Genomic DNA, 11,531 nt, shown 5'->3' on the forward strand with positions numbered 1-11,531 from the left:
CCAGGCCAGGCATCTGTGTCCACATCCTGTATGCTCAGCCACACTGTACACACCAACAGATGCACCCTAGAGGGCCTGTATGAACAGAGAGCTGAAGGCAGGTGGGCCAACCCTAAGCCAAATACCATCTTACCCCCAAGTCCCATTCTCCTACTGCCAGTCCTATTCTAGGCCAGTCCTGGGTGCCAGACATGCTTCCCTGGGTGGGCCTGTGGATTTATTCCAATCCAGGACTTTTAATGCTCCCTCGGGCCTACTCAAAGAAACAGAAAGTTAAAAATCCCTGAGCAGCTCACATAAGCCTGGGGTTCTCAGGAACAGGCATACCTAAGGTCGCATGGACCCCTCCCCCTCACACATGCTGATCCAAGGCCAGGAGGCCATCTGTCCAGCAGACGTTCCCCTGTCCTCCCTCGGGTCACATTGAGCCTCCCCCCCCCACACACACACACTCCCAGGTTGGCAGGAAGAGCCCCTGCAGAGAGATCATTTCCACCCTGATCAGCAGGCCTGATCCCCCCCTGAAGACCCCCAACTCTGGAGCAGGAATACCTGTCTGCTCCCGAAGAAACCTCCCCCAGGCTCAGAACTTGGGCGGCGGTTGGGGGAGGGACCGAGGGGCGCCCAAGAGGGTCGACCCCCGAAGTGTCCGCCCCAGGACGGCGCCAGCTCTCGGCGCGGCGGGGGACGGAAGGGCTGACAGGGCGCCCCGGCGGGGCGAAGCGGCACCGTTATCCGCGCCCGAGCGGGGGGCCGCGGGCTGTGGCCAAGGGCGGCCGCCTGCCCCGCGCGGGGAGGGCGGCGGCGGCTGGTCGCGGCGGCAGGGGCAGGCGGCCCGTCGGCCGGAGGCGGGGTGGGGTGGCGGCAGGGGCCCGCCAGGCGGCGGTCGGGGGAAGTGGCTGCCGCCTCGCCTCGGGCGGCGCGCAGGGTCCGCCCGGCTGCAGGGCCGCGGCGCGGGCGCGGGCTCGGCCCCGGCTCGGCGCGGCCCGGCCGGCGGGCTGGGGCGGCTTCGGCGGCGGCGGCGGCCCCGGCCCGCAGGCTCCCCGCCCTGGCCCGGCCCGCGGGGGGGCGCTTACCTGGCGGCGGCGGCGGCTGCAGGCCCGGGGCTCGGCCGCGCGCGTCCCCAGCGCCGGCTGCGGGAGCCACAACATGGCGACGGCGGTGGCGGGCGGGGCTGCGGCTCCGGGGGCGGAGCGGGGGCGGGAGCCGGCCTGGCGGCGGGACCCGGCTGGGGCCGCGGGCGGGTGAGGGAGGGGGGGCGGGCGGAAGGCGACTCGGACCTGGGCGCCGGCCCAGGGCGGCGCGGCGGAGGGGCTGCCCCGGCCTGGGCCCGGCCTCCGGCCTCGGGCCTCCCGCTCCTGCCTCCGGCCTCCCGCCCCGAGGCGAGCTGCGAGGCGCGGGCCCGACGGCGGCGGCGGCGGCGGAGGGGAGGGGCGGGGCGGGCGGGGCGGGGGCGGCGCCGCTCAGGGCTGGACCCCCGACCCCGCGCGCCCAGGCCGGGCCCAGCCCCCGCCCCGCCCGCCCCGCCGAGCACCCGAGCGCCGCGGCTCCGGCCCGGCGGCCGCTCCCTGCGCCCTGGGCCGCGGGTCCTCCGCCGCGCCTTCCGGGCGGGGGCCTCGGGCAGGGGCCTCCGTCTCCCGCTAGAGGGACCCGAGCTGTCTCCCGGCCGACTCGTCCCCGCGGACGGCGGGCGCCTCGGGAGCCGAGACGGCGAGCTCGTCACTTAGATCTGGCACGTAGTGGGGCCTAGCAAGAGGCTGCCAGGTGGAAGGAAGCAGAGGTGGCGCGGGCCCGGCGCTCGGTGGGTGCGCCCTCAGTGTTTGGTCATTGCCGGCCTTGTGGACTTGCTCGCAGGCTTGGAGGCGGGGGGCACTCTGACGTGTCGCCTCTGGGAGAACCGAGAGACCCGCTGTGAGCAGAGTTGACCACCGAGAGCCGGGGCCTCCCGGGGCGTAGCCTGGGAGAGCTCTCGAGTGACGGGGGAGCTCTGACCGTGCAAGGTGAGAACGCAGAGAGGCGGGCAGAAGGCCAGGAGGGCGACCAGCAGAACCTTCCAAGAACCCAGTGCACCTGGAAGCAGGCGGCCTTAAGGTGCCAGGTCAGGGTGTGGGAGCGCAGAGGCGAGGGCCTGGAGTCTGACAGTGGACACCCACCGCTGACCACGGAGAAATTCCTTCTGAAGAACCAGGAAAGAGATGCAAGTTTGCAAGAGGGGAGGAACTAACTTTGAGCCAGGGCCCGCTGTGCTCCAGACAGTGAGCTGAGTTGAGCCCTTGGATGAGAAGTGCGTGAAGCAGTGAAAGCATTAAAGGCTGATCTTTTCAGCAGTTTGGCCGTGAGCTGGACAGGCCTGTAGCTGGAGGGGTAGTAAGAGCAAAGGAGAGAAGTGATTTCTTTATCCCCACCCCCGCACCCCAGTATGAGGTGGAGCTCTCGAATAAAGGAGCTGAGAGGGGAGAATGGAATATGGAATAATTAATGGTGCAAGATCTCAGAAAAGGACAATGGTTAGATAGGGCTGGTGGAGAGGGGTGGAAGAAATCAGAGAAGAGGCTCAGCTCTTCCTACAAGAATTAAAGGATGTGTAAAGATGGAAATACTTTGAGATGGCGAGGCATAATACTGGTCCTCCATGTTTCCATGGATCAGCTGCCTAGATCAGCCTCAAAGTCATCCATAGGCCTTCTGGAGTTACTGTCCTTTAAAACTTAAGTGCATGGGGCACCTGGGTGGCTCAGTGGGTTGAGCCGCTGCCTTCGGCTCGGGTCATGATCTCAGGGTCCTGGGATCGAGTCCCGCGTCGGGCTCTCTGCTCGGTGGGGAGCCTGCTTCCCTTCCTCTCTGCCTGCCTCTCTGCCTTCTTGTGATCTCTCTCTGTCAAATAAATAAATAAAATCTTAAAAAAAATAAAAAATAAATAAAACTTTAGTGCAGTTGGCTCAAACCACTATTTTACTTAGAGTGGGGAAAGCCAGCATACCTGCCAGTATTTCCAAAGAGTCACAGGGAAACTTACATTCCTTCTAATTGTCCTATTGGCCCCAATTTTCTATTCCCAAAATTCTATTATGCTATTTTAGGAAATTTGTCATTGTACCCTGGATACCTCCCCATTTATATGCTCCCAAAATATACCACCATATGTGAAAACAAAGTACCCAATGTTATGATTGTTAAATAAATTCTAGTTTATTTATAACCATTAAAAATCGTGTTGAAGGAAAAGATTAATGACATGGGAAATATTTGTAATTGAAAAGCACATCGTAAGATGTTATAATACTAGCTTGTAATATATAAATATACTATGCATATCACACATAGATATCATTCCTAGATAAATTGGGTTTTTATTTCCTTCTGTGACTTCTTCATCTTCTTATTTTCACAGTACATTAATATTTCTCTTTAACTCAAGAAAAAAATGATATTTTAAAGTATTTTTAAGAAGGGTATTTTTTAAAAGATCTTTATGGAGTTGAAAAGAGATATTAGGAATTAAGAGAGGAGGGGCACCTGGCTGGCTCAATTGACAGAGCATGGGATTCCCAATCTCAGTGTCTTGAGTTGAAGCCCCACATTGGGCATGGAGCCTCCTTTAAAAAATCAGGAAGGGGGCACCTGGGTGGCTCAGTGGGTTAAGCCTCTACCTTCAGCTCAGGTCATGATCCCAGGGTCCTGGGATTGAGCCCCACATTGGGCTCTCTGCTCAGTGAGGAGCCTGCTTTTCCCCCCCTTTCTCTCTGCCTCCCTCTCTGTCTACTTGTGAGCTCTCTCTGCAAATAAATAAATAAAATCTTTTTTTTTAAATAATAAAAATAAAAAATAAAAAATCAGGAAGAAAGGAAATTGCGAATGGGTCTTTGAAGGATGAAAGGGGCACAGGTCAGCAGAGATGGGCTAACTGGAGAGGCAGCCCTCAGCTAGAGGAACCCTACAATCAAGGACACAAAATAAAAAACGGATGGAGTGTTCACGGAACACCAGAGGTCAGTTTGATTGAAGTATAGGATTTGAAGTGAAGAAAAGCAGGAGACTCAGTCTGGAAAAATAAGATGGGGCCATGGTCCTGAATGCCAAGCTAAACCCTTCGTAATTTGCGGTTGAGAAGAACCCCTGGAGCTTGAACTGTGCAGGTGATAAATTTCAAAGTAAATTTTCCTGTAACCTCCTCCTTAATGAGGTTCTGGATCTCAGCCCTTCTAACTTAATATTTGGATTTTTGATCAACTCAGAGCAGTGAGGTAGGGGCAACCGTTTTTGCATTCCAACTCTTTACAGAATGAGAATTGGCCCCTGCTTCTCTACCTGTTAATTACTACAATTTTGATAAACGAGGCACCAGAGTTTCAGAAAGAACCGATTAGCAAAGAGTGGGGATGAGAGAAGAAGAAATGTGCACCCTAAACCAGTGTTTTGTGGTTTTTTTTTTACAACTTTCTATGAGTTTGGCTTTTTTTAGATTCCACAGATGAGTGAGGTCATACAATATTTATCTTTCTCTGTGTGACTTAGTTCATGTAGCATAATGCCCTCAAGACCCATCCATGTTGTCAAAAATGGCAGGATTTCCTTCTTTTTTTTTTTTTAAAGATTTTATTTATTTATTTGACAGAGAGAAATCACAAGTAAACAGAGAGGCAGACAGAGAGGAGGAAGCAGGCTCCCTGCTGAGCAGAAAGCCCGATGTGGGGCTCGAACCCAGGACCTGGGATCATGACCTGAGCCGAAGGCAGCGGCTTAACCCACTGAGCCACCCAGGCGCCCCTCTTTTTTTTTTTTTTTAATTGCTGAATAATATTCTTGGCAAACTTTTTTGACTGTGACCCCCTTTACAAAATCTATTGCACATCTCAACCCAGAATATACACATGCATGTACATAAATACGCCTCTGAGACAGAAGTTTCATGAAGTATTACTCTTACGTACTGCTCACTGCTACTTTCAGCTTGATTATTTTTATTTCTTTCCCAACACTGGTCAGGATCTGCTACATTGATTTTATGACCCAGTATAGGATTACAAAATGCCTCAAAGGACATCGAAGTGAGTAGAGTATTCCCTGCCATGTTTACAGTTCTCATTTAAATAGCCATATAGTCTGTGACCTTAAGTTTGCCATATTTACATGCCTGAGAAATCAACGGGACAGTCAAGACTCTCTCAGGATATGGAGGGGGCAGAGATAGAAGGGTTGACACAAGCCAGGTTGGGTTCCTCTTCCCTTCTTAGCAAATATTTCCTGATATCAGTATTTCTCAGGAGCCATAAATGTTTTCTTCTTTGTTTAGCTTTGAGAGGCAGACTGAATTTCAGACAAGGCCAGATTACCACCTGTAAACCAGAAACAACTTGTCGTTTGAATGAACAGAATCATGGACTAAAATAAAAGGGAAAGTAATGTATCTTGATTGTGATAGTACGCAGAGGCTATCTTACCCACCACTGTTGGAATATGATAGTGACAGTAAGTATCATCCCTTTCTTCTAAGTCTAGAACCAATGAGAAGATGAAACTAAACTCTATCACCAATTGAGCTGAACTCAAGAATGTGGCCTGGCTGACAACTGGTAGGCTTTTTAATGTTCCCTGAATTTAAATTATCTCCTCCAAAACTCCAACCTCCCCCTTGCGGGGACCTAGCAACTTTCACTGTGTCTTATAGAGAAGATTGCTCTCTGTCTGAAGGCAGGCAGATCTGAATTCACCAGTTAGGTAAGTCCGAGACAAATTCTCTCCTACCTGCCCTCCTACTAAAAAAAAAAAAAAAAAAAAAAAAAAAATTAGGGAATAGGATCTATCCCTACCCAAACAAATTGGATTTGACCCAATAGTTAGGCAGTTGAACAGAAAAGTATATTAATGCAGTGAATTATAAAAAATGGCAAATCCATACCTTCCCATCTCATTGTCCCTTAAAACTTATAAAGAATACCTATTCGCCATTCTTCTGATGTGAGGCCAAAATTTTTCTTTGAGCAAGAGTGCTGATTAGAGTGTTCTTGGGCCCTTTCTTACATAAGTCCTATCCACAGTGTATCTTCTGTGCTTCGCAATTTGTTTCTAAAGTTGTCTAAGGACTTAAAACTTCTTGCAAAGCAGTATACACGAAGCCTGATTCTTTAAAAAAAAAAAAAAATCCTTTGTAATTGTCTCCCCCACATCTGGTTTGACAGTAATTTTCAACTGGTTGTTAGCTAGTACTTCCAGAGCATTCAACTGACATTTCATAGAAACAACTCTTTCTTTTCATGCTTATGTTTCATCAGTTTGTGTAACTTAAATTAATTACACTCTGGCATACAGCTGTCATAAGGAAGTTTGGGACCAAACACAACAGACTCTTGTTAGGCATTTAACTCAATTGGTAGGAAGAAGTATGTAGGAATTCCAGAGATGAAAGCATTCAGTAGGTCATGGGTAGTATAGTATAGTCAATATGTTTAATTGGAGGGAATAGAAAGTGTTGATTCCAGAGAGTCCATTAAAAGAGAGCCATTAATGCTCATAGACTAGTATGGCCAACTCTTTGGGCATATATTTTAACCTTTTTCTTCCATATTTATCCATTTTATAATCCCCTCAAAGTCACTGTCCCTCCGTTCCCATTTAGCTAAACATGGCTTTAAATGACTTAGGATTGGTATGGCTATCAAAGAAATTCAAATGGTAACATTGCATACTGCACTAGCAAAATACGCATACCTTATACACTTTCCAGTGCTACTGAGATGATATAATTGGGACATTCAGAGAAAACTGTGGCGATGTGAATTGGTATCATCCCTTTAAGAAACGATTAATCATACTTCTGAAGAGCCTTAAAAGAGATGGGGCCCTTTTGACTCATCAATACCACTCCTGGAAATTTTCTTTGGGAGATAACCCTCCCCCCAAGAGAATGGCCACATGTACAATATTTACTATACCCTTATTTGTGGTCATGAAAGTTGGAGCAACTTATGGTATGTAACATTGTGTAACTTACCATTGAGTAAACAGAAAGGAGTAACTTGGAAAACATCTGATTACATATTATTTGGAAAAAGATACAATTTGTTCTACTACACTAAGAGCCTGAAACTGAATTGTATACTTTAAAAGGATGAATTTTGTGAATCATAGCTCAACTTTTCAAAAAAGATACAATTCTGTTATTTTGCTTTTGTATCAGCCAAGATCAGCAGGAAACAGATGGCCTGCTCAAAATGTGTAACTGAAGAGAGTTGAAGAAGGGATAGTGTACAAAGAGGCCAGCAGGGTTGAGGGAAACCGACAAGGGATAGTGAAGCACCCTAGGGCTCATATCTGCTGAGAAGCCATTATCAGCCATAGGCTAAGTGAGAACAATAGCTTCAGGAAAGAGAGAGCCCCTAGGAACTTGCAGAAAATCAACCCTACCTCTCTCTCCTGCCCTCAGGTCTCCTGTGGAAACTCCCCCACTGGCTGAACCTGGGAGGAAGCCCAGCAGAACTGAGCCCAGATGACAGTGTCCTTCAAGGCCAGCTGCTGGAAAAGGACGGACGGTAGATCTGGAAAGACAAAGGCAGAATATCTAGCAGGTGTGTGGTCATAGAACAATGTGAGAACTGTCTAAGCATATGGCCAAGGAACTTCAGGGAATCCAGAAACCAGGGTTCCAGAGAGAACAAGTGAAGGTAGCTGGAGAGTAGGTAGGGTAGGTGGAGGGAACAGGAAAGATCATTAACTCAGACTGAGACAAGGATGAGAGGCAGAAGCAGGTGCATTTTATTTTTTGGCCAAATACTTAGCTGGAGACTGAGCTCTGAAAGAGATTAACAGGAGATACAGGAACTAAATTAGACTAGAGCTCTGGAAATTCTTCCGCTATTGGCTATTACCCTATATTTCTCCTTCCTCGCTAAACTGCATGCGCTCAACAAATAATTGCTTAGTACCTATCATATTCCAGGAACTGTTAGGCCCTGGGGATTGAGGAGGGAACAAAATTAACATCCTTGCCGTCCTGCAGGTTACATCCCAGTGGGGGGAGACAGACCATAGATAAGCAAATATGTCAAGGAGTGATAAGTGTTATAAAGAAAAAATGGGGGAGAGCAGGGAAATAAAATTCTGCCCTTTCTATATCTTAAAAACCTCTTGATTTAGACCACACAGCCCCCTACCCCCCCAACACACACACCTGAGCTTCTGAGTAAATTAGGCCGTGTGTATCTCTCACCTGGACAAAGATCATAATACCTTCCTCCCTCCAGCACCCCAGCCAGTTCTGCTCTCTGTGGGGAGGAGCTTCCTGAAATGAATCATGTCAGTACCCTGCTTAAAATCCTCCAAAGCTCTTATTTGCCCACAGTGTGGAATACTGTCTAAGCTCCTCACCATGGATCTTTTCTTATCTTCTCTGTCCATCACGTGTCTCTACCTCTCCCACTCTCCTCTTCTGCCCGTACCACCACAATGCAGTTTACTGGTGAGATCGGTATGTTTGTTCATGCTGCTCTTACCACTGGGAGGGCCTTCCCATGCCCTCCCCCCTTCACCAGAATTTGGCAATTCCCTCTTTATTCTTCTAAATCCCTTAGTTATCACCTCTTTGGTCAAGCTCCCCTGGCTTTCCCAAGTGGGAAGGAGCATCTCCCAGCTCCCTCCTTCATGTTACCAGTGTATCTTATAGGTACCTATGAATATATTTATCACACCATATAATCTTATTTCTTGGATCTCAAGATGTACAGAAGTGGGTTTGGGACACCTGGGTGGCTTAGTTGGTTGAATGTCTGACTTCGGCTCAGGTCATAATCTTGGCGTCCTGGGATTGAGCCTGGAATCCAGCTCCCTGCTCAGGGGAGAGCCTGCTTCTCTCTCTCCCTTTCCCTCTGCCCCCCCCCATATAAATAAATAATATCTTAAAATATAATCCATGGGTCAGAATCCTATGTTCATTGGTTCACGTGTGTCCCTCTTGTATTACTAATCACCCAGCCTAAAAACTTGTATTGACAACTGACATATATCCCCCTACCCCCCCCACCCCCCAATGCTTAATCTTGTGTTTATCATTTTTTGGCTTCTAAGAATATTTTTAGCTAGAAAATTTTTTTTAAGATTTTATTTATTTGACAGAGAGAGAGCTCACAAGTAGGCAGAGAGGCAGGCAGAGAGAGAGGGGGAAGCAGGCTCCTCGCTGAGCAGAGAACCCCATGCAGGGCTTGATCCCAGGACCCTGAGATCATGACCTGAGCCAAAGGCAGAGGCTCAACCCACTGAGCCACCCAGGCGCCCCAAGAAAATATTTTTTTAAATCAATTTTTTAAATTGCCCTAGCTTTGATTTTATGGATATGTAGAATCTAAAAAGACAAAACAAAAGAAAACAAAACAAATGAACAAACAAAAAGCAGAAACAGACCAATAAATACAGAGAATGGAAGGTTGCCAGCAGGGAGGGGGTGGGGGGTGGACAAAACAGATGAAAGGGAGTAGAAGATACAGGCTTCCAGTTATGGGATAAATAAGCCATGAGGATGAAAGGTACAGGGTAGGGAATGTAGTCAATAGTATGGTAGTGGCCTTTATGTGGTGACATATGGTAACAACACTTGCGTGGTGAGCTAAGCAGAAGGAACAGAGTTGTCAAATCACTGTGTCGTACACCTGAAACCAAATGTAATATTGGGTGTGTCAACTGTACTTCAATTTAAAAAATTACCCTAGTTTATAAAATTTTAAAAGTCTTGCTTTTTTAAAAAAAAAGTTGAGATTGAATGTGTTTCTGTATCTTTACTAACTATATACATTTCCTCTTGTGAAATATCTGTTCATATCTTTTTGCCCATTTTCTATTAGTTTTTTATCTTTTTCTCATTAATTTTCAGAATTTCCTTATGTGTTCTTTTAATATTCCTTTAGAGTTTTTTTTCCCCTTAGAATTCAAGTAAACAGAAAAGTTTAATTTCTAGAACTGTGTGTATGTCTATGTATTTGCATATACATGTAAGTATATATTCATGTATGTGAGCCTACAAACATAGTCCCAACACATGTATTTTAGTTGCTTTCTTTATTAAAGAGCATCATTCCCTACATAATATCCTGGGACTTCTTTTTATTTTATTTTATTTTATTTATTTATTTGACAGAGGAAGTGAGAGCACAAGCAGCGGGGAGGAGCAGAGGGAGAAGCAGGCCCCCAGCTGAGCAGGGAGCCTAACACAGGACTCAATCCCAGGACCCTGGGACCATGACCCAAGCCAAAGGCAGATGCTTAACCAGCTGAGCCACCCAGGTGCCCCTATCCTGGGACTTCTTTTTCACTTTCCATGTGATATTGCTAAGATTTATCTTGGGCATGCTGCGAGTAGCTGAGTTTATTTACTGTGGCTGTTATAGGTTATTCTTGAATGTGATTACACTAATAGTACTTTGCCCCTTGCAGCAGAGGCCCTTGGTACGCTGTGTTTTCCCCTTGGCTCACCTCTGATTTTAGCCAAATACATCGTGGCCAGTTACCTGGGAGCTCCCAAACACTGACAATTCCTACTATTTGTGTTAGACCTTGGGTTTCTCCAGTTTCGGGCCCAGGCCCTTCTCTGCTATGAGAGCTTCTCAGCATCCCCTCAGGCACAGCCTGATAGTAAGGAGAGTTAACCCTCAACTAATGGGGGATGTGCGCCAAGGGATAAAAGCCCCAGGCTCCCATCCTTCAGAAGGCAATTCTGGAAGACACTTTGTATGCTTCCTAGAGGCCTCTGTGGAACCACATGCCCTGAGTCAGCTCTTCTTCCTCCTCTGCCTCATCCTCCTGTCCTTCACTCCCGCTGCCTGAGATCACTTCCCGAATAAAGAGCCTGCACCCAAGTCCTTGACCCACTCTCTGCTTTTGAGGAACTCAAACTAATACAGCCAATGTGCTGATAATGAGCGTTTGGGCTGTTGCAGGTTTTTGCTGTTGCAAAAGTGCTGCTAAGAAAATTCGTGTAAAGCCCACTGGTGCACAAGTGCAGGAATTTCTCCCGTGTATTTATACAGGAGCAGAGATGCTGGATCAAAGGCTACGTCGATTTTCAGCTCTACAAGATAATTCCAGACTGTTTACCAAAGTGCTTTTTACCAATTCACAGTTTCAGCAACATCATATATGGGGCCCTACTGCTCCACATCCTCTTTGGCACTTGGGATTGTCAGATTTCTTAATTTTCACCACTTATAACATGGGTATCAAATGAAATCTCATTGTGGTCTCAATTTGTATTTCCTGATGGTTCATGAGATTGAACAGGGCTTCCTGTATTTATTGACCATAAATGTTTCATCTTCTGGGAAATTCTTAGCTTTTTTCCATTTTTCCATTGGTTGATTCTCCTTTCCTCATTAATTTCACTAATCTTTTATTTAAATTTTTATTAATGTATTTAAGTCATCTCTACCTCCAACATAGGACTCGAACTCACAACCCCAAGATCAAGAGTCGCATGCTTCATCAACCCAACCAGCCAGATGCCCCTAATTTTACTAATTCTGGGACAATTATGGTTTTTTTCCCCCCTT

At 47.5% G+C, this 11,531-nt stretch overlaps 1 protein-coding gene and 1 long non-coding RNA gene across 7 annotated transcripts in view; one reads left to right on the forward strand and one right to left on the reverse strand.

The window, feature by feature from the left end:
* The window catches only part of ZNF592 (zinc finger protein 592), a 48,103-nt gene extending 46,732 nt beyond the window's left edge, over positions 1–1,371 (reverse strand). For 2 of the 4 annotated variants that reach the window (XM_047736255.1, XM_047736256.1), the window contains exon 1: positions 1,077–1,371. The gene's annotated coding sequence lies outside the window, so the exon portion shown is untranslated. Of the gene's footprint in view, positions 1–552; positions 750–1,076 lie in introns of those variants that run through there. The other 2 variants (XM_047736258.1, XM_047736257.1) reach the window with 1 other exon arrangement.
* A 161-nt stretch (positions 1,372–1,532) lies between these two features.
* LOC125105433 (uncharacterized) lies at positions 1,533–11,531 on the forward strand. Of its 3 annotated transcripts, none has more exons than XR_007128899.1 (4): positions 1,533–2,000; positions 5,495–5,573; positions 7,424–7,565; positions 10,923–11,531. It is a non-coding gene; the product is annotated as an uncharacterized LOC125105433 (long non-coding RNA). The 3 variants fall into 3 exon arrangements; XR_007128897.1 differs by having other exon boundaries at positions 11,013–11,531; XR_007128898.1 differs by having other exon boundaries at positions 5,500–5,573; positions 11,013–11,531.

The sequence above is a fragment of the Lutra lutra genome, chromosome 7 (genome assembly GCF_902655055.1).
Source record: "Lutra lutra chromosome 7, mLutLut1.2, whole genome shotgun sequence".
Lineage (NCBI taxonomy): Eukaryota > Metazoa > Chordata > Mammalia > Carnivora > Mustelidae > Lutra > Lutra lutra.